This window comes from Bos indicus x Bos taurus, chromosome 1 (assembly GCF_003369695.1).
Source record: "Bos indicus x Bos taurus breed Angus x Brahman F1 hybrid chromosome 1, Bos_hybrid_MaternalHap_v2.0, whole genome shotgun sequence".
NCBI classification, from domain to species: Eukaryota; Metazoa; Chordata; class Mammalia; order Artiodactyla; family Bovidae; genus Bos; species Bos indicus x Bos taurus.
In genome coordinates, this window is record NC_040076.1 from 719,465 (window position 1) to 743,873 (window position 24,409).

At 47.1% G+C, this 24,409-nt stretch overlaps 1 protein-coding gene across 2 annotated transcripts in view; it reads left to right on the forward strand.

Annotated features, from left to right (window-relative positions):
* The window catches only part of RCAN1 (regulator of calcineurin 1), a 120,153-nt gene that overhangs the window by 74,082 nt on the left and 21,662 nt on the right, over positions 1-24,409 (forward strand). The gene's annotated exons all lie outside the window — the stretch shown is intronic.

The following is a 24,409-nucleotide window of genomic DNA, read 5'->3' on the forward strand; positions in this document are numbered from 1 at the left end:
CATTGAACATCAGTGAGAGTCCAGTTGACTCTGTCGCCCTTGGCAACCTGAATGATAAACATTCCTCTGGACAAACCCTGTTAACCAGGTTTGCCTTGTTTGCCATGCGTGGCCACCTGGCAAGATTCCTGTGGAGAATCACCTGACCCACGTTAACTCCAGGACGGCTCCATGTCCCTGTCATGTGGTATCGCTGGTAACAATCAAATCCTCTCCCTCCCCTTCCAGCCTGGACCTTGCTGTGTGCCACAGATGGATACTGAACAATCTCCCCTGAAATTCACACTTGAAAATCCTAGACCCCACCCCCATGTGACAGGATTAGGAAGGGGGGCCCTTGACGAGGTGGTCAGGTCAGAAGGCAGAGCCCCCATGAATGGGATTAAGTATTGTTGCTGCTCAGTCATGTCTGACTCTTTGGGACCCCATGGACTCTCACCCCTCAGGCTCCTCTGTCCATGGGGTTCTCCAGGCAAGAATGCTGGAGTGGTTTGCCATTTCCTTCTCCAGGGGATCTTCCGGACCCCAAGGATCAAGCTCACATCTCCCTCCATTGGCAGGCATGGGCAAGCAGATTCTTTACCACCCTGAGCCACCAGGGCAGCACAAATGGGATTAGTGCCCTTATAAGAGAGACCCCAGAAGAGCTCCCTGCCCCGTCTACCACGAGGACACACTGACAAGATAGCCCTCTATGAACCAAGAATTGGGCTGCCACCAGACACCAAACCTGCCAGCACCTCGATCTTGGACTTCCCAGTCTCCAGAACTGTCAGAAAATAAATTTCTGCAGTTTCCAAGCCATCTAGTCTATGGTATTCTGTTTTAGCAACGGAACAGACTAAGTCAGCAGGTGTGGGTGTCACCCGGGGACCTTGTGAACAGGCAGACTCTGCTTTGCTGGGTCTCAGGTGGGGCCTGGTGTTCTGCATGTCTCATGGGTCACAGCTGAGGCCAGTGCTGCCCACTCGGGGCCACCCCGTGAGTATCCAGGCCATCCAGGGCAGCATTGCATAAATGAACTCTGTCTGCAGAGTTAGCAAGAAGCCCAGCCCCGAAGGGTGTCATACCCTGATGCTAATACCTACAGAGCCCTGTGTGTCCACGACCTCAAGTCTCTTGACATGACATTCATACCTCCCCCTGCAGGACTGGGAAACACCCCAGGATGGAGGAACTTCACAGGCACGTGGCGGGCGTTTCCTGCTGGCCCTTCAGCCAGCATCACGTACTGCGAGCCATCCTCTGAGCCACACGCATGGTTGTCTGCCCCAGACTCTGCCTGTAAAGGCCTGATAATTCCTTCCCTTTCTCCAGTGACCATACTCTTTCTTAGTATGAAGAAGATTTCTAGAACAATTGGTTGTCTAAGTCTTCTCATGGGACCCATGAGCCCTACTCTTTTTTTTTTTTTAATCTATTTTTAATTGGAGGATGCTTTACAGTGTTGTGTTGGTTTCTGGCGCACATCAGCATGAATGCTGCTGCTGCTAAGTCACTTCAGTCGTGTCCGACTCTGTGCAACCCCATAGACGGCAGCCCACCAGGCTCCCCCGTCCCTGGGATTCTCCAGGCAAGAACATTGAAGTGGGTTGCCCTTTCCTTCTCCAATGCATGAAAGTGAAAAGCATGAATGAGCCATGTATATATGTATATGGTATACATATGGTATACCTATGTCCCCTCCCTCTTGAACCTGCCTCCCACCCACCCTGTCCCACACCTCTAGGTTGTCACAGAGCACCAGGTGGAACTCCTTGCATCATATAGCAAATTCCCACTGGCTGTTTTACACATGGTAATATATATGTTTCAGTGCTCCTCTTTCGATTCGTCTCACCCTCTCCTGCCCCCACTGTGCCCACGAGTCTGTTCCCTGTGTCGGTGTCTCCTTTGCTGCCCTGCAAAATAGGTTCCTCAGTACCATTTTTCTAGATTCCATATATATGCGTTAATATACAGTATTTTTCTGACTTCTCTCTGTATAACACAAGCTCTACTCTTAATCTTCATTCTAAGATTTTTTTTTTTTTTTTATTACACCCGCCTTGTCTTCATCCACCAATGTGCAGGGCTCAGAAAGTTCAGAAGGACGAGAAAGCATTTCAACTTTAGTGGCCAAGGGAGAAACGCTGGACATTCTACCAGTGACGATTTGAGAGGTGTAAGAATTCCTTAAGGCTGATTTAAGAAAGAAAGAAGAAAGAATGGTCTCCAGGGAGGCCCCCACCCTAGGCCCTGAAGCGCTTGCTGTATTTCAGAGCCACCCATTGTCAGAAGGTGGGTTTTGTGTTTTGGACTTGCTGAGGAATCGTTAAATCAAAGTATCAGAGCTGCTTTCAGCTGCCTCTTTCTCCCTTGATTGCTCCGATGGAAATAGATTGAATCTTTCATTGGTTATTTTATGACCATGGAATTTTCAAATAAACCAGCAAATCGACATCATTATTTTAAGATCCTAGGAAATATGATTCAGGGTTTGTCATTTTTTTCCAAGGAAGAAACTGTTATAGATATTTTCTGCAAGGGTAAATTTCTGTGACTTTTCCAGTTAGAAGCCGGCCAGCAACCTTTCACACAGCCCGTTTGAAAAGAAACAGTGTTCAGAATGTAGGAGTAAAAATAGTTACTCTTGGCTTGCTCGCACCCTCATGGATGGCTTCCCTTGGTGTTGTGGGTGCCTTTGAAAGCCATGCCTCTGTTTTCCTTGGATCTTTGTTTAGGGAAAAAAAAAAAAAGCCCCATTCCAAATGATTGCCAAAAATGTGGCATTTGAAAAGGCAAGTGTAATCACTGTCATCAAGTTGCCTGTCTTACTTTATCAACATCACAGAGTTCTATGGTTTTGCGTGTATGAATGTCTTGACTTAGGGCTTGGTCCTGGATGATGGCACGATGTGAGTTCCATCAGATACACAGCAGAGCTTTGCACACACCACTGAGTGTGTCAGAAGAGAGCTGGCTGTACATTCCAGTGGTGACATTCCTGTCCAAATGGTTTTCTTCCAGTGCCTTTTCCTTGAAAACATTCAGGCAAACTGTAGATAGGAATTTGTGCTTCTAAAGAGACTTTATATGAGGATTTTTGGTAAGAGTGGTTATATGGTTGTGTGTGCACGCTCAGTCATGTCTGACTCTTTGCAACCCCCTGGAACTGGAGACCACCCGGCTCCTCTGCCCTTGGAACTTCCCAGGCAAGAATACTGAAGTGGGTTGCCATTTCCTCCTCCAGGGGATCGTCCTGTCCCAGGGATCGAACCACATTTCCTGAGTCTCCTGGGCGGATTCTTTACCACTGGCCTGGGTGACTCAGACAGTAAAGAATCTGCCTGCAATGTGGGAGACCAGGGATCAATCCCTGGGTCAGGAAGATCCCCCGGAGAAGGGAATGGCTACCCACTCCAGTATTCTTGCCTAGGAAATCTCATGGAGAGAGGAATATGGAGGTCCTACAGTCCATGGGGTCGCAGAGTCAGACATGACTGAGCATACATACAAACACACACACACACACACACACACACACACACACACCATATCCCTAGCTCCCTGAAGGCCCCATCTCCAAATACAGACACATTCTGTAGGTTCTGGGGGGTTAGGACATCAACACAGGGATTTGGGAGGGAATCCAACTCAGCCCGTAACTAAGGTCTTTGAAACTGCAAAATTATTTCTTAAACTTGGATTCTTTTGTATTCTGTCCATTCCTTTTCAAGAATGGTCCTATCAGCATCTCAGCAGGGGGACAGCAGATCTGGGATTTTACCATGGAAGTAAGAATTGCAACAGCAACCTCGTTCTCCAAGTGGTACTTCTGGTCCCTGAGGAGGGCTTTACTCTGGAGAAATGGATTAGGATAGACATCCTGAATGCCCCATGTGTAACAGCATGGGCCTCTGCCGTTTCGGAGTCCCAGCTGTGCTTCCTCCCTGCTCCCTGGCCCACCTCGCCATAGAGGCTGCAGGACTTCTGGGGGTCAGCCCTCAGACGAACCCCTGGCTTCTGTGTCCAGGAGCTCTTGGGGTCAGTGCGGGGGGTCAAGTCTACCCTGGGGGCCCTGCCAGCTCCTCCAAGAACCACAGTAGAGTCATATCTGGGCCCCCGGCAGTGCCTGGCCTGTGGCAGATATTCCCCAAATGGGTGAATTTGAGAAACATGTCAGCCATGGGGGCTACTGACCTCCTTGTCCTCCGTCACGCCCTCCACGCCGCCCAGTCTGTTTAGCGGCAGAGGATCCCACTCGTGGAGTTAACCATCACCCTTTGCTTTGGGTAAGTTGGGAGCAAGGCGGTATGGAGCAGTCCTGTTTCAACCTGGGCTAGAGGAGAGAGTATTCATTTTCCAAATCTACCTCCACAATGGGTCCTCTGGGGGTTTAGCTGCCCACCACTAACACTGATTTTGAGCAACCACAGCCCGTCCTATAACAGTTACATCTTTAAACCACCTAAACCACCAGGTGCCAAAATGAACACTGTTTTGAAGAAATGAAGATAATAATTACACTGAGTTATAGGCTGTCTGAGAAAGTGCCCTAGGGGCAGATTTCGCCGTTTTGAACATAGGCTACCAAAACCATGACTGCTGGGCACCTGACTCTAGCCTTTTGCCCAGCACCTTCAACAGCCACTGACAGCCTGAGTCAGAAAACGCCAGGACCCAAACAGGGCAGGCATGAACACGGCGCATTAGTCACTGGCCAACACGGCTTCCTTTCATTACATAGGATGGATACCGTAACGCGCATGCGTAACAGAAGAGATGCGTCAGACACACCTAGTGGGTCATATCACCGCATCCGGCAAACGAAATCTCACAGTCCCCCTCCCGGCTGTTGACAACAGGGCAGTTCATTTGGCAGTGCCTGTCAGCAAAATCACCGAACCTAGACGAAATAAGAAACAAGCTCACAGAATAAGCACAGGGAGGAAAAAACATGCATTTCTTTGCAATCGCTTTATCCTGTGATTGAATTTATCCTTTGCTTGAATTTACAATATAAAACTTGGAAGAAAGTTTTCTTTAGATGACACCTAGACAGAATTTGGGGCTTCCCAGGTGGCGCTAGTAAAGAACCCTCCCGCTAATGCAGGAGACCTAAGAGATGTGGGTTCGATCCCTGGGTCAGGAAGATCCCCTGGAAGAGGGCATGGCAACCCACTCCAGTATTCTTGTCTGGAAATCCCATGGACAGAGGAGCCTGTCTGGCCACAGTCTATAGGGCTGCAAAGAGTCGAATAGGACTGAGGCGACTTAACACATACACAAGACAGAATTTAACTTTCTTCTGCCAGCCCACAGCATTAGTAGATTTACTAAAAGATACAGACATTCATAACAGCTTTTTAAATTATTATGAGTAATATTTTTCAGTGAAAACTTTTATTTCTCATCATGTTTAGCAAAATATCAATTGTATCACACTATAGTTAAAGACAAAGATTCTGATGCCGTAATAGTAATTAAATTATAAATACATAAGTGTTGTGTTCAAATGTACTGTGCTTGACTCGCTGATGTAGAGCGTGAGCTAGTGGTAACCGGGGGGAGAGGGAAGGGGAAGCAGAATATAAAGGTAGGGGAGTAAGAGGTACAAACTATTAGGTATAAAGTAAGCTACAAGGATATATTGTATAACACAGGAAACAGCCAATATCTTATAACAACTATAAATGGGATATAAGCTTTAGAATTGTGAATCACTATCTTATACACCTGTAACATATAATATTGTACAGCAACTATACTTCAGTTTAAAAAAAAAATACTATGCTCCTCTTTCAAACGTTTCAATAGTGCATAAAATGTAAATCCTGAGCGCGTACTGACTTAACCTGTTTGACCACTTTTATCCTTTTGAAGTCTGCACTTTCCAAAGTTTACATTTGAAATCTCAGCTTTCCCAGTCTTAAGAGGTCACTTCAGAGCTTTTGCAGGAATCAGATGTCATTTTATTAAGAGAACTGACTTGACTATTGTATGTTTTCTCAGAAATCTGAATCATCCAGCTCACATCTAACCTTGCAAAACAAGTTTCCTATGTAGTTTTGAAAGCAAACAGTACCCTGTAATTAAAACACATTGAATGTCTTAATCCAGTGTTTCTCACAAAGTGGTAAAGTGTAGTTCTTAGGAACGTGAGCTTAGAACTCATAGACTTCGGTTCACAGTCCTGGTTCCAAAGCTGACAGATAGGGAGTCTTCTTAGCTCAGTTGATAAAGAATCTGCCTGCAATACAGGAGACCCAGGTTTGATCCCTGGGTTGGGAAGATCCCCTGGAGAAGGAAAAGGCTACCCACTCCAGTATTCTCGCCTCGAGAATTCCATGGACTGTATGGTCCATGAGATTGCAAAGAGTCAGACATGACTGAGCGACTTTCACACTTCACATAAATTAATCACCTGAAGTTTCTCACAAATATGACTGACTTAAACTAGACACCATGAAAATGCTACCGAGTCCACTCCAAATAATTAGCTCATCTCCCCAAGTAAAGAACTTCTACAGGAATATGGTAGTGAACTGTACGTACTAATTTGCTTCAGTCATGTTCAAGTCTTTACAACCCTATGGACTGTGGCCCTCCAGGCTCCTCTGTCCATGGGATTCTCCAGGCAAGAATACTGGAGTAGGTTGCCATGCCCTCCTCCAGGGGATCATCCTGACGCAGGGATTGAACCTGTGTCTTTCATGTCTCCAGCACTGGCAGATCATACTGCTGAAATGAAATTCCACAGTCTGGATGCCTTAAATAACAGACATGTATTTCTCACAGTTCTGAATTCTGGGGAGTCTGGGGTCAGGTGCACACATGGTGCAGGTTCTGGTGAGAACTCCCGAAAGCCCGCTGGCGAGGCTTGAAGGTGATTATCTTCTTGCCATGTCCTCACGTGGCAAAGAGACAGCAAACTCTGGTCTTTGTTCCTCTTGATAGCTTTTTTTTTTTTTTTTTCTTTTTTGGCTGCACCACATATATTGTCACTGTGCTTATTTAACTTACATGCAGAGTACATCATGCAAAATACAAGGCTGATGAATCCCAAGCTGGAATCAAGATTGCCAGGAGAAATATCAATAACCTCAGATATGCAGATGACACCACCCTTATGGCAGAAAGCAAAGAGGAACTAAAGGGCCTCTTGATGAAGGTGGAAGAGGAGAGTGACAAAACTGGCTTAAAGCTCAACATTCAAAAAACTAAGATCATGACTTCCAGTCCCATCACTTCATGGCAAATAGATGGGGGAAAATTGGAAACAGTGGCAGATTTTATTTTCCTGGGCTCCACAATCACTGTGGATGGTGACTGCAGCCACAAAATTAAAATATGCTTGCCCCTTGGAAGAAAAGTTATGACCAACCTAGACAGAGTATTAAAGAGCAGAGACATCACTTTACCAACAGAGGTCAGATCAGATCAGTCACTCAGTCGTGTCCGACTCTTTGCAACCCCATGAATTGCAGCATGCCAGGCCTCCCTGTCCATCACCAACTCCCAGAGTTCACTCAGACTCACGTCCATCAAGTCAGTGATGCCATCCAGCCATCTCATCCTCTGTCGTCCCCTTCTCCTCCTGCCCCCAATCCCTCCCAGCATCAGAGTCTTTTCCAATGAGTCAACTCTTCGCATGAGGTGGCCAAAGTACTGGAGTTTCAGCTTTAGCATCATTCCTTCCAAAGAAATCCCAGGGCTGATGTCCTTCAGAATGGACTGGTTGGATCTCCTTGCAGTCCAAGGGACTCTCAAGAGTCTTCTCCAACACCACAGTTCAAAAGCATCAATTCTTCGGCACTCAGCCTTCTTCACAATCCAACTCTCACATCCATACATGACCACAGGAAAAACCATAGCCTTGACTATAGACGAACCTTTGTTGGCAAAGTAATGTCTCTGCTTTTGAATATGCTATCTAGGTTGGTCATAACTTTCCTTCCAAGGAGTAAGCGTCTTTTAATTTCATGGCTGCAGTCACCATCTGTAGTAATTTTGGAGCCCAGAAAAATAAATTCTGACACTATTTCCATGGTTTCCCCATCTATTTCCCATGAAGTGGTGGGACCAGATGCCATGATCTTCGTTTCTGAATGTTGAGCTTTAAGCCAACTTTTTCACTCTCTACTTTCACTTTCATCAAGAGGCTTTTGAGTTCCTCTTCACTTTCTGCCATAAGGGTGGTGTCATCTGCATATCTGAGGTTATTGATATTTCTCCCGGCAATCTTGATTCCAGCTTGCGCTTCTTCCAGTCCAGCGTTTCTCATGATGTACTCTGCATAGAAGTTAAATAAGCAGGGTGACAATATACAGCCTTGACGTACTCCTTTTCCTATTTGGAACCGGTCTGTTGTTCCATGTCCAGTTCTAACTGTTGCTTCCTGACCTGCATACAAATTTCTCAAGAGGCAGATCAGGTGTTCTGGTATTCCCATCTCTTTCAGAAGTTTTCACAGTTTATTGTGATCCACACAGTCAAAGGCTTTGGCATAGTCAATAAAGCAGAAATAGATGTTTTTCTGGAACTCTCTTGCTTTTTCCATGATCCAGCGGATGTTGGCAATTTGATCTCTGGTTCCTCTGCCTTTTCTAAAACCAGCTTGAACATCAGGAAGTTCATGGTTCACATATTGCTGAAGCCTGGCTTGGAGAATTTTGAGCATTACTTTACTAGCGTGTGAGATGAGTGCAATTGTGCGGTAGTTTGAGCACTCTTTGGCATTGCCTTTCTTTGGGATTGGAATGAAAACTGACCTTTTACAGTCCTGTGGCCACTGCTGAGTTTTCCAAATTTGCTGGCATATTGAGTGCAGCACTTTCACAGCATCATCTTTCAGGATTTGGAATAGCTCAACTGGAATTCCATCACCTCCACTAGCTTTGTTCGTAGTGATGCTTTCTAAGGCCCACTTGACTTCACATTCCAGGATGTCTGGCTCTAGGTCAGTGATCACACCATCGTGATTATCTGGGTCGTGAAGATCTTTTTAGTACAGTTCTTCTGTGTATTCTTGCCATCTTTTCTTAATATCTTCTGCTTCTGTTAGGTCCATACCATTTCTGTCCTTTATCGAGCTCATCTTTGCATGAAATGTTCCTTTGGTATCTCTGATTTTCTTGAAGAGATCCCTAGTCTTTCCCATTCTGTTGTTTTCCTCTATTTCGTATATCTAATCAAAGCCATGGTTTTTCCAATTGTCATGTATGGATGTGAGGGTTGGACCAAAAAGAAGGCTGAAGTCTTCAATATATGAAATGGGGGTGGGGGGCGGGGGAGATACAATTCAGTCCATAGCAGAGGGAGAGATACTTAGTTTTATCTCATTCTCCTGGCCCTTTCATGACAAATTTTTACTTTTTCTGCTGGGACTTTTCCCAGATTTTCTGTATCTGCTGGGGGTGTTTGCCTACATGGCAGGTAAGGGTCTAAGTGTGGAGATGATAGATCATCCAGGAAAGCTTTTCTTTTGGCTCCCCTGGAAACGTCCAGATCTCTCAGGGTCCCTCGTGCCTGGCTCAGGTCCTGAGATGCCAGCTGCTAGGGACCCTAGTCCTTCCCTGACACCATGGCCCCTTGGTTCTGGGAGTGGCCTGCCTGCAGCCTGGTGGCAGCCTTTCTGTGACCCTTTTGGTTCCAAACAAAACACACCACCCAAACCCACTGTGCTGCTCACTGTGTGGATGTTTTGAAGCAAGGATCCCAACAGAGAAGGCTGTGGGAGGCGTTCATTCATGCAGACATGTCCCTGTAATCCAGAAGGCCATTTTCACTAAGTCACGCACTTGTGACTCATCATTTCTCCACCTTTTCAATTTTCCAGATAGGACATTGTAATGGGGCAAACGATTTATGCCCTTCCTGTTTCCCCTCTCAGTGGGAAAAAAGACACTCTCTTTCCATATCTAAAATGGAATCGAACACTTATTGTAACATGTACATCTCAAGGGAAAACCCATTGCTATTTTGAACCTGCTTCCTCCTATTCTTCAGTTCCTGAAACAGTGGATGTTGCTTATGTCCCCTGACTTCTACTTACTGAAGTGGTGGGTTACAATAACTTAGTTGCTTATTAGTGTTTGAGGACCCTGTGTTTATCTTCAAACTTTAAAGACAGTTTTAAGCTACAGGTGGTTTTTATTTCATGTTCATGTGTGGGCCACCTGCAGACAATTTGTGAAGAACTGACTCATTGGAAAAGACCCTAATGCTGGGAAAGATTGAAGGCAGGAGGAGAAAGGACAACAGAGGATGAGATGGTTGGATGGCATCACAGACTCAATGGACATGAGTTTGAGCAAGCCTCGGGAGTTAGTGATGGACAGGGAAGCCTGGTGTGCTGCAGTCCATGGGGTCACAAAGAGTCAGACATGACTGGGCGACTGAACTGAACTGAACTGTAGACGATATATTGGCATTATTGGGATTCTTTTCAAATCTTTTAATGCTCAATTATTGCAGTAAGTGCTTTGTAAGTGAAAGCGTACTTAGTTTGAAGCAAATAAAATGGTTTTTATGTTTAAAGCAAAACCAAACCTAATGGAAAGGAAGAAACAGTGAACAAGTTACTGAATCAGGATTTTTATGTCATGTCCTGTTAGAGCCAAAATTTAGTAAGTTCTCCGCCTGCTAGCAAATGTTTGGAGCTGGAGGTTGTTATTAGGCAGAGTTTTGGGGGATTTTTGAATGGAAAAAAGTAAACTTTTGCCTGATGTGATTTCTAGGCATTTTCTGAGTCACAGAAATGTTTGTTGTTATCCGTTTTATTTCTATAAGTCACTTTCTTTTACCACTCTTCCGATGATCCAAGAGCATGTTGTATCTCTGAGGGATGTCATCTTATTCAAGACACACTGAAATCTCCCAAGTTTTCCGTGTGTTCAACCAAGCAGTTGAGACTTGGACAATATCTCCTTTGGACCCATTTGAAATGACATGTTCCAAAGGAACTCTCTGTTAAAAGAGGTCATTGTTTCCTGTTGGACAAGACATTAAATGAATGTGTTTGGCCTGCTGGGGCTGTTCTTAGAACATTAGAACAAATCTGCTTGAGTTTAGATCCCAGAGTTATTATCCTTCCAGGAACGTTTGTAAATCGTGGGCGACATCGGGCTTGCAGAGGTGTCAGGGAGTGGGGCGGGGGCGGGGAGAGCTGCTGGCCTTCAAGGAGGAGTCCCTGAAACAGTCTAGAATGTAAAGAGCAGGACCACATGGGAAAATTCATTTCATCCAAAACACCCTGTTTCATGGGCATATACATTAGTCAAACTTGTCAAATTGTACATTTCAAAGATGGGAAGTTTATTATATGTCAATAAAGTTGTTTATTGTTGTTGGTCAGTTGGGTCTGACTCTGCTGCCCCACAGACTGCAGCATGCCAAGCTTCCCTGTCCTTCACTATCTCCCGAGGTTGCTCAAATTCCTGTCCATTGAGCGAGCGATGCCATCCAACCCTCTCATCCTCTGTTACCCTCTTCTCCTCCTGCCCTCAGTCTTTCCCAGCATCAGTCTTTTCCAAGAGGTGGCTCTTTGCATCAGGTGGCTGAAGTGTTGGAGCTTCAGCTTCAGCATCAGTCCTTCCAGTGAAAATTCAGGGTTGATTTCCTTTAGGATGGACTGGTTTGATCTTGCTGTCCAAGGGATTCTCAAGAGTCTTCTCCAGCACAATACAATTCTTTGGCATCCGTTCTTCAGCCCTCAGCCTTCTTCATGGACCAACTGTCACATCTATACATGACTACTGGAAAAACCATAGCTTTGTACTAAAAAAAAAAATGAGTGTAAAAGTCCTGAGAAATGCTGAGACAAGCCATAGGCTCCCTTGACTCTTAGGACATAAAGGATCTTCCCACTCAACACCCGCCGCCCCCAAGTCCTTCACAGGGGGGCAGACTGAGTGACCTCATCTCTTTTCTCAGTGTTCTTTCACCCATGTCCCACATTGCAGCAGCTTTCATCAGAAACCACAAGGAGCCCAAGATATACTTCCTCATTTGCAAAATGACCTTCTTAGTCAGGACTCAGATCGGTTCTCAGTGGGACCCACACTCACATATGTCACCAGCCCAGCCTTTTGTTGGAAAATATGAAGTTGCAGTTCAGATAGTCTTCCGGCTGGGCTTCGGAAGGGTGGGTGACATGTGCTGACCAGGCCTGCTGCCCACTGTGCAGTGCTGTGGTCTCCCCACCCCAGAGCAGGAAGCAAACTTGAGGAGACAGTGAAACAAAGCCAGGGTGTAGGGGAGGGGTGCTGGTCTTGTGACTTTGCTTAGCTCTTGCCTCCTGGTTAATTTGTGCTCCACTGAGAAGTCAGGGGGTGCTGCTGAACCAGATTGCAGGCACCCCGGTTGCAGGTGCAGGGCAGGGGAAAGGTGGTCCCAGCAGCTCTCACACCATTGACGGGGGGCCGGAGGAGAAGCTTCGTCCACATATCAAGTGCCTCCATCTTATCTCACTGCCCCCTGGCCTTCAGGGATGCGCCATGGTGTTCACATGGCCCAGCCTTATGAGGCTTCCCCACTCCCACCCAGTGGTACCCTGGGCTCGCCTTCTGCGCATGTCACTGGTGCTGCTGTTGGCTAAGACGTAAAGGATAGTTCCAGGGAGTGAGTGCTAAGTCGCCTCAGTCATGTCTGACCCTTTGTGACCCCATGGACTCTAGCCCTCCTGGCTCCTCTGTCCATGTGATTCTCCAGGCAAGAATACTGGAGTGGGTTGCTGTGCCCTCCTCCAGTGGGTCTTCCTGACCCAGGGATCTAATTGGCGTCCCTTACGTCTCCTGCACTGGCAGGCAGGTTCTGTACCACTAGAGTCACCTGGGAAGCCCCCCAGTTCTAAGTGAAAGTCAAAGTGTTAGTCGCTCAGTCATGTCCAACTCTCTGTGACCCCATGACCTATAACCCACCAGACTCCTCTGTCCATGAGATTCTCCAAGGAAGAATACTGGAGTGGATTGCCCTTCCCTTCTCCAGGGGATCTTCCCAACCCAGGGGTTGAACTCAGGTCTCCCACCACTGCAGGCAGACTCTTTACTATCTGCGCCACCAGAGAAGCTCTTATGGAAAGTGGATGTTTCCAGAGAGCAGGGCAGTGTCTCCTTCACTTGCTCTCTCTCAGGGACTAGCATGTCTCCTCCTCAGAAGATGCTCAGCGAAAAAGCTTGATGAATGACCGAGGAAAGGAACCCCAAATCAGATTTTCCTCCACTAATTTACAAGTTTTAAAAGTGCCAGGTATCTTTTTCTTTCCTTTTTTTCCCCTAAATTCCTCTTTTCAGTTCAATATTTTGGAGTTTACAGAGAACACGATCATGAATTCATTCAGTCACTCAGTCCACAGAGAATCTGAGCAGTCTCCCAGGATCCGGGACCTGGGCTGGATGTGGCAGGCAGCAGGAAGATCACTTTCCAGTCCTAAACTCCAGACCAGTTACCGCTGTCAACGTGTGCTAGGAATGAAAAGGAGTGCTTAACAGAGGACTCAGCCATGTCCAAGGGGCAGCAGCTCTGAGGAGTCGGGTTTCTGTTGTTTTTCACGTGGGACTCAGACTTGGAGCAGACATGGGAGGCGGCCCAGCAGAGAGCTGCCTGGATAAAGGTCCTGAGACGTGAAGACCTGACCGGGGCAGCAACCATGAACCAGGGCAGTGGCCGGAACTGGCCTGCGTCGCGGGTGGGACTTGCCCCAAGAGATGGCAGGAACCACTTGTCACGAGGCTGGGTTTTTCTCCTGAGGGTGAATGGAGGCCATAGGAGGGCTCACAAGGAGAGGACAGGTGGGTTCTTAACACCTGGCTTGGGAACATCTCAAAGAAGAGTGAGCCGTGGTGCGTTCTCTGAGGCTCACCTTCCAGCATCCTTCCCCCATGCTTCCTCCTCCCTGTGCTCCAGGTCCCATATGCAAAGCATCCTGCAGCGAACTGGGCGGAGCTTCCAGCCGTCCCTTCAGATAAGCAGGCTGCCCTTTTTATTGTTCAGTCACTCGGTTGCATCTGACTCTTTGCAACCCCCATGGACTGCAGCATGCCTGGCTCCACTGCCCTTTGCTATCTCCTGGAATTTCTTAAATTCACTTCCATTGAATAGTGATGCTATCTAACCATCTCATCCTCTGCCACCTCCTCCTTCTCCTCTTCCTTCTGCCTTCCATCCTTCCCAGCATCAGGATCTTTTCCAATGAGTCGGCTCTTTGCATCAGGTGGCCAAAGTATTGGAGCTTCAGCTTCAGCATCAGTCCTTCCAGTGAATATTCAGTCAGTTTCCTTTAGGATGGACTGGTTTGATCTACAACATGGCCAAAATGAAATAAATAGGTTAGAGAAAGATAAACCATGTGAACACTAATCAAAAAAAGACAAATCAGAAAAGCTGGGAGAAGTGAGAAGGGTGCAGAAGGATGAACTGGGGGAAGATGGAACCAGGGACAGAGGCAGGACAGGTGCCCCCACCTCTGTGTCCCTGTGCCAGGCCCTTTCCTGAGCCCTGGGGTGTGGCTTTAACAGCCTCACAGCCACCCTAGGAGGTAGGCCCTGCTTTTATAGTTTTGGAAACTCAGGTCAACCTGGCCCTGCTTGCAGCCCCTCGGAAGATGATGTGTGGTCCTGCCTTCCCTGGCCCCACTTCCCTTAGGACTTGCCTTCTGTGGCTGTTTTATGGATAATAGTTCCAACTGCCCTGAACTGTTAGGTTGAAGGAGGAAAGGGAAGATTGCATGGCCCCCCTTGTCTGGTATTTGCAGAATGTCTAATGATCTGTCTGATGTTCCACCTGAAAAGGGCAAGTCTGGAACATTGTGTGTGTTTGTGTGTGTGTGCTTTTTAAAACTTTTTCAAATGCAGCAGAGGAGCAGAAAGACTCTTGGAATATATGCTAGGACAGCTGCAGCTGATGCTTACCACATCTGAAGTTGCCCAATCTCTGCTGGGTGGGCCCCTTGTGGACACCAGAGGTGCTCAAACTTGCGTGTGCATTCCAGTCACCTGGAGGGCTTGTTAAAACCCAGAGCTTCTGATTCAGTAAATATATTCTCCGCTGTGTAATGAAATACCACAAGTGGAATGGCTCAACTCAACACCCACTTATTAGCTGGGAGGTCTGGAGTCAGAAGTCAGGGTGTGTAGTCAAGAGTCGGGGTGTGGTGTGGCCAGTTTCTCTGCTCCAGGTCATGCAAGACTAGCATCAAGTCACGGGTGGGGCTGCCTTCCTCTTTGGAGGTCTGGGGAAGAATCTGCTTCTGCAGATGCTCAGATCCCCATTTCCTTCCAAGGCCACCCTCTCCTCTTGAGGCAACTTACATCCTGACCCCTTCCTCTGTCAAGCCAGTGACAAGGGATCTCTCTCACATGTCAAATCTCTGACTTCAGAAAGAGCCTGGTCTCTTCTAAGGGCTCAGCCTGGCTAATCGCCTTTTCACAAACTGTGTGGTGTGACACTGGAGAGGGAAATGGCAACCCACTCTGGTATTCTTGCCTGGAGAATCCCATGGACAGAGGAGCCCAACAGGATACAGTCCATGGGGTTGCAAAGAGTCATAAGCCAGTCATGGGTAAAACCCATCGTGGCCATGGTCCTGGAGACAATGTTATGCCTGGCATGTCCACCGGGGAAGGGGGACAGTGGGCCATTTTAGAATTCTATCTGGTACAGTAGGTGGGGCAAAACTGTGCACTTCTAACACATTCCCAGGCAAAGAGACGCTGCTCCTTTGAAAGTACATTGTGAGAGCTACTTACTTAGGCTAATTGTACCACCTTTGACTTTTGTAGTTGTTGTTCAGTCACTAAGTCATGTCTGACTCTGTGACCCCATGGGCTGTAGCACACCAGGCTCCCCTCTTCTTCACTGTCTCCCAGAGTTTGCTCAGACTCATGTCCATTGAGTCGGTGATGCCATCCAACCGTCTTATCCTCTGCCACCTCCCTTCTCCTTTGGCCTTCAATCTTTCCCAGCATCAGGGTCTTTCCCAATGTGTGGGTTCTTTGCATCAGGTGGCCAAAGTAGTGGAGCTTCAGCTTCAGCATCAGTCCTTCCAGTGAATATTCAGGACCGATCTCCTTTAGGATGGACTGGTTGGATCTCCTTGCAGTCCAAAGGACTCTCAAGAGTCTTCTCCAGCACCACAATTCAAAAGCATCAATTCTTCAGCGCTCAGCTTTCTTTATACTCCAACTCTCACATCCATACATGACCAATGGAGAAACCATTGCTTTGACTAGATGGACCTTTGTTGGCAAAGTAATGTCTCTGCTTTTAAATATGCTATCTAGGTTTGTCATAGTTTTCCTTCCAAAGAGCAAGTGTTTTTTAATTTTATGGAAGCAGTCACCTTTGACTTAGATTGTGCCTAAGTTACAGAAGAGAAAATTCAGTTTTACATCTAGAGGTAATGTTCAAAATTTATAGCAACTAGGACCTTGTGGGCACTGACCAGTCAGAAAAGATATCCACTAGTCAGGGCAGATGCTGTCAGTGTATAACCACTGTGGTCTTCCTGGGTGGCACCCACTGATGGAAGAATCCCAGCAAACGAGGGCTGGAGTCTGTGCTTATATCAGAGCTGGGACTTTGGCTACTCCACAAGCTAAGATTAAAGAGGAAATGTCCCAACAATGCTAAGACAGGAAAAGAGGAATCAAGAGATGTCTTACTGATTCCAAAATTGATTCATCTTCAGTTGATTCATCTTCTTTTCATTCTATGTACTCCATGTTCTATAATCTCCCTCAAGGTTAAAATCTGGATTTGTTTCCTATTTCTGCTGTAACAAACTACTACAGTTTTAGTGCCTGCAACCACACAGGTTTATTATCTTACAGTGCTGGAGGTCAAAACGCCAAAATCACTCAGTGGGCTAAAATTAGGAGTTGGTTTCCCTGCCTTTTTTCAAGTTCTAGAGTCGAAAGCATTGGTTCACAGGCTCACATCACTTCGACCTTCTTCCATCATCATATCAGGGTCCAACTCCAACCTTCCTGCCTCCTTCTTACTGTCCCCGGACAATCTCAAGGTCATCTCCCATGTCCTCAGTTTAGTCACACCTGCAAGGTCTTCTATTATCTGTAAGGTCCTGTGTTCAGAGTCCCAGGGATTAGGATGTGGATGTCTTTGAGAGGCCAGTCTTCAGCCTGCCTCACTATGCAAGGCCCAGAGTTACGTGGATCACAACAGCAGACACTTTCCTAGAACTTCCTCTGCGCCAAGCCCTTTTTAGACGTTAGGTTATGACCGTCACAACTTATGAGGATGGTTCTGTTGTTATGATCCTTCTTTTACAGACAAAGAAACTGAAGCACATGGGAGTGAAGAACCTTGTCCAAGGTCACACAGCTGAGAAATGTCAATGCCAGGGCTCCAACCCAGACAGCCTGGCTCCAGAGTCCATGCTCTTTCCCACTCTGTTACATCCTTCCTGTCCATGGCCAGGTAAAAAGCGGCCACTTTATATAAATGACGAAAAACCAGAGTCACCTTCCCAACCTCAACCTCTAACCTAACCATCCATCCTCTGCCTCTCCCTCTGCCTGTGAAGGATCCTACTCTCAGTGGGAAAGCAGTCCATCGGTTCAGTCTTTCCTTCCCTGCCATCCAAGTCTAATCAATTACAGAGACCTGGCCATTTCCACACATCTCTGAAACATTCTTCCAGTTCCTATTTCTGGGAAACAAACCACCCCACAGTCAGCGGCTGAAAACAGCGGCAGTCATTTATTTTGCTCAGGATTCTGCAGTTCCGCCGAGGTGACTCTTCTCGCCTCCACATGGCGTCTGCTGGGTTTGCCTGGCTGGATGCCGGGGAAGCCACTCCAGATGCCACACTCACACGGTTGGCAAGTTGTGCCAGCTCTTGTTTGGTAGCTCAGCCAGGGCTTTGGGCCAGGGGCCTCAGTTCCTCTCCACGGGCTGCCTGGGCTTCCCGACAGCATGGTGACTGGTTTCCAAGAGAACAAGGCATGAGTGCATGGCCTTTTATGCTCTAGCCTCAGAAGTTATGTGATGCCATTTCCACCCTATCGCGTCTGTGGTTGGTGTTCATTCACTACGTCGTGTCCATCTCTTAGCGGACTGCAGCCTGCCAGGCTCCTCTGTCCATGGGATTCTCCAAGGCAGGAATACTGGAGCAGATTTCCATTCCCTTCTCCAGGGGATCTTCTTGACCCAGGGATCAAACCCAGATCTCCTTCTTTGCAGGCAGATTCTTTACCATCTGAGCCACTAGGGAAGCCCCTAGTGTCTGTTGAGACTCTCACAAAGGCTCACCCATGTTCAAGGCCAGAAGAGACGTAACTGTCCTCTTGGTGGGGGAATGACAAGGTTCTACAAGAGCATGTGGGAAGGAAGATTTGTGACAGCTCTCTTCAGAAAATTCCATCTGCCAAAAATGTCTTTATAGTAGCTCTCTGCATCCTCCCCACATTGATGGATACTGTATTCAAAAACCCCAGATTGGGTCTGTGAACTAACAGAAGATCTTGTCTAATAAGTTCATTTATTTTGATATTTTTACCAAAATATTAAAAATGTAGCCACATGTACTGCATGGTTGTTTTGTATTTTAGAAATAAATCAAACTAACAAAAGTAGGATTTCCCGAGAAATCCAGGACATCAGACTAATAAATACCAACACTTAACCAATGCCATGCCAAAATACAGGCATTCAAGTTTCTTCAAAATCACACTGTTTATGTCTTTAATAAAAAGCAACTCCTTTTTTGAGTTGGCATGATTGTGGATGAAGAAAATGTTAACTTTCCTAATACCTTTGATGCTTTCAAACTGTGGTGCTGGAGAAGATTTGAGAGTCCCTTGGACAGCAAGGAGAACAAACCAGTCCATCCTAAAGGAAATCAGCCCTGAATCTTCACAGGAGGGACTGATGCTGAAGGTGAAGCTCCAATACTTTGGCCACCTGATGCAAAGAGCTGACTCACTGGAAAAGACCCTGATGCTGGGAAAGATTGAGGGCTGGAGGAGAAGGGGACGACAGAGGATGAGATGGTTGGATGGCATCACCGACTCAACGGACATGAGTTTGAGCAAACTCCGGGAGACAGGGAAGGACAGGGAAGCCTGACGTTCTGTAGTCCATGGGGTCGCAGAGATTTGGACGCAACTGAGCCACTGAACAACAACAGTACCTTATATTCAGGTAGTAATGAGAAAATACAGGGCTATATCCTTTTCCTTCTCATTTAAAAATCTAACCCTATTTTTAAGGCCTTAACCCACAGGACTTTCCATAGCTGGGCTAATTGGGTATTGAGACAGGATCATCACTGATCCCTACCTCCACCTCCAATATCCTGAGCTTTCACTGCCCGCAACACAGATGGCTCATGTATATTATCTCATCACTAGAGTTGCAGTCTCATCTCACAGGCTATAATATTAAGCCCCTGTGATGGCAGGAACTGTGTCTTAGGCTTCTGAACCCCTCACAGAGTACTGTGTCTGTGTGTGTGCCTGTGTGTTGGTCGCTTAGTCGTGTCCGACTCTTTGAGACCCCATGGACTGTAGCCCACTAGGCTCCCCCGTCCCTGGGATTCTCCAGGCAAGAACACTGGAGTGGGTTGCCATTTCCTTCTCCAATGCGTGAAAGTGAAAAGGGAAAGTGAAGTCGCTCAGTCGTGTCCGACTCTTAGCGACTCCATGGACTGCAGCCTACCAGGCTCCTCTGTCCATGGGATTTCCCAGGTAAGAGTACTGGAGTGGGGTGCCATTGCTTTCTCCATAGTTTAGTGGAGGAAACCAACTAAAATGTGATTAAGTGAATTCCCTGGCAATCCAGCGGTTAGGACTCCAAGCTCTCACTGCCGAGGGCCTGGGGTTTGATCCCTGGTGAGGGAAATAAACTACCAGAAGCTGTGAGGTGCGGTCAAGGATATGTGATAAATACTAAACACTGGAGGTTCTCGGTGTTATGAGACTATGTGGTAGGTGTAATTTAACCCAGCCATGGAATCTGAGAAGGCTCAGGGCAGATCCTTAATAAATGGTGGTTGAACGATCAACAAATGAGGAGTTTTCTTCAAACAAGGAAATCTGTTCTTAACTCCAAACAGCCCACACAAGATGCTGCTCAGCGAAGATGCTTGAAAAATAATGTCTTATCTGCAGGTAGGGAAACACCTGCTGCTGCTAAGTCACTTCAGTCGTGTCCCACTCTGTGCGACCCCATAGATGGCAGCCCACCAGGCTCCCCCGTCCCTGGGATTCTCCAGACAAGAACACTGGAGTGGGTTGCCATTTCCTTCTCCAAAGCGTGAAAGTGAAAAGTGAAAGTGAAGTCGCTCAGTCGTGCCCAACTCTTAGCGACCCCATGGATTGCAGCCTACCAGGCTCCTCCATCCATGGGATTTTCCAGGCAAGAGTACTGGAGTGGGTTGCCATTGCCTTCTCCAGGGAAACACCTAGCTCTGGGAGAACCCACCTGTCCAAGGAATTTTACGCTGTAACTGACTTGTTGCCTGGAATTTCCCTGTTAGTAATGCATTCACTTCTGACTGAGACTTTGATCTTCAGAAGTTGATGATTAAATCCAAATTCTCGGGCAGGTCTTATACATTAAACAGTTGTCACTGTGAACACAGTCACGGGGAAAGGTTTATTACGTAATTCCAGTCAAAGCTATGGTTTTTCCAGTAATCATGTATGGATGTGAGAGTTGGACTATAAAGAAAGCTGAGCACTGAAGAATTGATGCTTTTGAACTGTGGTGTTGGAGAAGACTCTTGAGGGTCCCTTAGACTGCAAGGAGATCCAACCAGTCATTCATAAAGGAAATCAGTCCTGAATATTCATTGGAAGGACTGATGTTGAAGCTGAAACTCCAGTACTTTGGCCACCTGATATGAAGAACTGACTCACTGGAAAATACCCTGATGCTGGGAGAGATTGAAGGTGGGAGGAAAAGGGGATGACAGAGCATGAGATGGTTGGATGGCATCACCGACTCAATGGACATGAGTCTGAGTAAGCTCCAGGAGTTGGTGATGGACAGGGAGACCTGGTGTGCTGTAGTCCATGGGGTCACAAACAGTCGGACATGACTGAGCAACTGAACTGAACTGAGTCTTGTTAGAAGGGAGATGCAGAAGGCAGGATTGTCTCAAGAAGAAAGGAAAAGATTGGATGTGATTCTGGACAAAAGGACAGAGGGAAAAAAAAACAAAAACGCAGCTGAGGAAGCAATAGGTGTGGAGACTTGGCAGGGACAGGAAAGAGCTCTGTAGTTTTGCTCTGAGAAGACATTGCCCTGGGGGACATTTGAATGACCTGGATGGGAGATCTTTGCCCCACAATCAGATATTCTGTGCTGACCATACTGTGGAGCCTACAGAACGTGTGAGGTCTGCTCAGCCCAGCGACTCACACTGTGGAGCCAAATAGAATCACAGGACCCTGTTCTGGCCAGTGCATGGCCTTGATTCCGGGGAGACAGGCTCAGTCCACACACTTTGGACATTTCACCAGCTAAAGAGGGCTGGCTGGAGACCTTACCAAAGGTAAACAAAATGAACATTTTCTGGTGAAATCTGTTTGTTAAAGATATTTAGATTAGAAATGGGATTCTTCCCACAGTTGAAACTTCCAAATATTAATGAGGTAAAAACACAAGGCTTGGGAATAATGAAGTAAAGGTCATGACACCAGTGCATGCATGCATGCTCAGTCACTCAGTCGTGTCCAACTTTTTGTGACGCTGTGGACTGTAGCCCTCCAGGATCTTCTGTCCATGGGATTTTCCAGAAAATGGGTTGCCATATCCTCCTCCAGGGGATCTTTCCAACCCAGGGATTGAACCCGCATCTCCTGCATCTTCGGCATTGGCAGGTAGGTTCTTTACCACCGAGCCACCTAGGAAGTCCCAGGACACCAGACTGCTATGTTAAAAAAAATAAAAGTAGATTTCCTCTCTAACCTTCTGCCTTACTTAGTGTATCTGTTAACCATGGTCCTTGATCCAATATTGATATAGAACAGATAGTGGGGAGTGGGGGAAGAGAAAAGCCTTTTTTTGTTACAAAAATAATAAATGTGCATTGTAGAAATTCTAATAAGTCCGAAGAAGGAATAAAAGAAAGCACTGCAGTCTTTCTTTTCATCAAGATGAAGTCAAAACAGTAAACACTGCTTTGAAAACTGGGTTTTTTCCCTCCTCTAAATAGCAAGTTGTGAACATCTTTTTTATGTCGTTAAATAGTTTTCACTTCCTTCCTGTGAGGTATGAGTGGCTCTGTAGTGTACTGCTGTGGCTGCTGCTAAGACACTTCAGTCGTGTCCGACTCTGTGTGACCCCATAGACTGCAGCCCACCAGGCTCCCCCGTCCCTGGGATTCTCCAGGCAAGAACACTGGAGTGGGCTGCCATTTCCTTCTCCAATGCATGAAAGTGAAAGTGAAGTTGCTCAGTCGTGTCCAACCCTTAGCGACCCCATGGACTGCAGCCCACCAGGCTCCCCCGTCCCTGGGATTCTCCAGGCAAGAGTGCTGGAGTGGGCTGCCATTTCCTTCTCCAATGCATGAAAGTGAAAAGTGAAAGTGAAGTCGCTCAGTCATGTCCAACTCTTTGCCACCCCGTGGACTGTAGCCTACCGGGCTCCTCCATCCATGGGATTCTCCAGGCAGGAGTACTGGAGTGGGGTGCCATTGCCTTCTCCGGTAGTGTACTGATACAGCATATTTATTAGCTGGTTTCTGATCAAATGATTAGTTTGCTCTAGTGTGTTATTTGCATAAAGAGCAGTGCAGAGAATGTATTTTCATCGAAATTTTTTCCCACAGCCCTGAGGATTTCATTAGGACAAACTCCTGGGAGGGATTCAGGGTTTTGGTTGACCTGGTTTATACTCAAAGTTTAAACTGTTGGGTTTACTTGTGGCTTCCCAAGTGGCGCTAGGGGTAAAGAACCTGCCTGCTAATGCAGCAGAGATGCATACGAGATGAGGGTTCAATCCCCAGGTCCAGAAGATGCCCTAGAGGAGAGCAGGGCAGCCCACTCCAATATTCTTGCCTGAAAAATCCCATAGACAGGGGAGCCTGACAGGCTACAGTCTGTAGAGTTGCAAAGCACTGGACATGACTGAAGGGACTTAGTTCATACAGTTCACTACCATATTCCTTCAGAAGTTCTTTACCTGGGGAGATGAGCTAATTATTTGGAGTGGACTCAGTAGTATTTTCATGGTGTCCAGTTTAAGTCAGTCATATTTATGAGAAATTTCTGGTGATTAACTTATGTGAAGTGTGAAAGTTGCTCAGTCATGTCCGACTCTTTGTGACCCTGTGGACTATACAGTCCATGGAATTCTCCAGGCCAGTACACTGGAGTTGCTAGCTTTTCCTTTCTCCGGGGGACCTTCCCAACCCAGGGATTGAACCAGAGTCTCCTGCATTGCAGGCAGATTCTTTACCAACTGAGCCACCAGGGAAGCCTGGTTTGTTGGTGGGTTGAGGGACACAGTTACACACCCAGATCCCTTCAGGAGTGATGGATTTGTCCCCGAGCTGCCCTTGTCAGTTGCCCCCTTTTGGGGCTGAGTTCAGCTGAGAGCCACCTCCCTAAGTCCCCTCCTTCTCAAGGTACCTCCCATCCCAGAGCTGACCAATGCAGAGGGTATCATGGCCCAGCCCTTCTGCTCCAGTGAGGGTCGTCCCATCTTCAGAACTCCCCACAGGGTCTGCAAGGCTTCCACTGGGACCACCTGGTAGCTCCACCCTCCCTCTGCCCAGTCTCTCTTTCTCCCCTGCCTTTCCCCTCCCCTCCCACCCCTCCCATCTCCTTCCTCTCCCTGGGTGTTGATCACCAAAGAAAGTGAAAGCGAAAGCCGCTCTGTACTATCTTACTCTTTGTGACCCCATGGACTATACATACAGTCCATGGAATTCTCCAGGCCAGAATACTGGAGTGGGTTGCCTCTCCCTTCTCCAGGGGATCTTCCCGACCCAGGGATCAAACCCAGGTCTCCCACATTGCAGGCGGATTCTTTACCAACTGAGCCACCAGGGAAGCCCAAGAATACTGGAGTGGGTAGCCTATCCCTTCTCCAGCGGATCTTCCCAACCCAGGAATCAAACCAGGGTCTCCGGATTCTTTACCAGCTGAGCTATCATACTCCCTAACAAACCTCCTGCACGACAACCTGTGTCTCAGAGTCCAGGAGCAGCCAGTGACTGTTGGGGTTTTGGTTGGTTGTCGGGGGGGTTGGTTACAGGAGCAGAAGTAGGGGCTCAGCCAACCCTGGCCACAGATCGCTGAATGTTTCATGGAATTTCACCCCCACAAGGGGAGCGCTAGCAACACCACAGCCTCTGGGGCAGCTCACACTCAAGGATGAAGTCAGGCTCCCTCTTACTAAGAGTCCTTTTCACATAAGAAGATGGATCAAACTGTATCGGAGAATCTTACAAGACCAC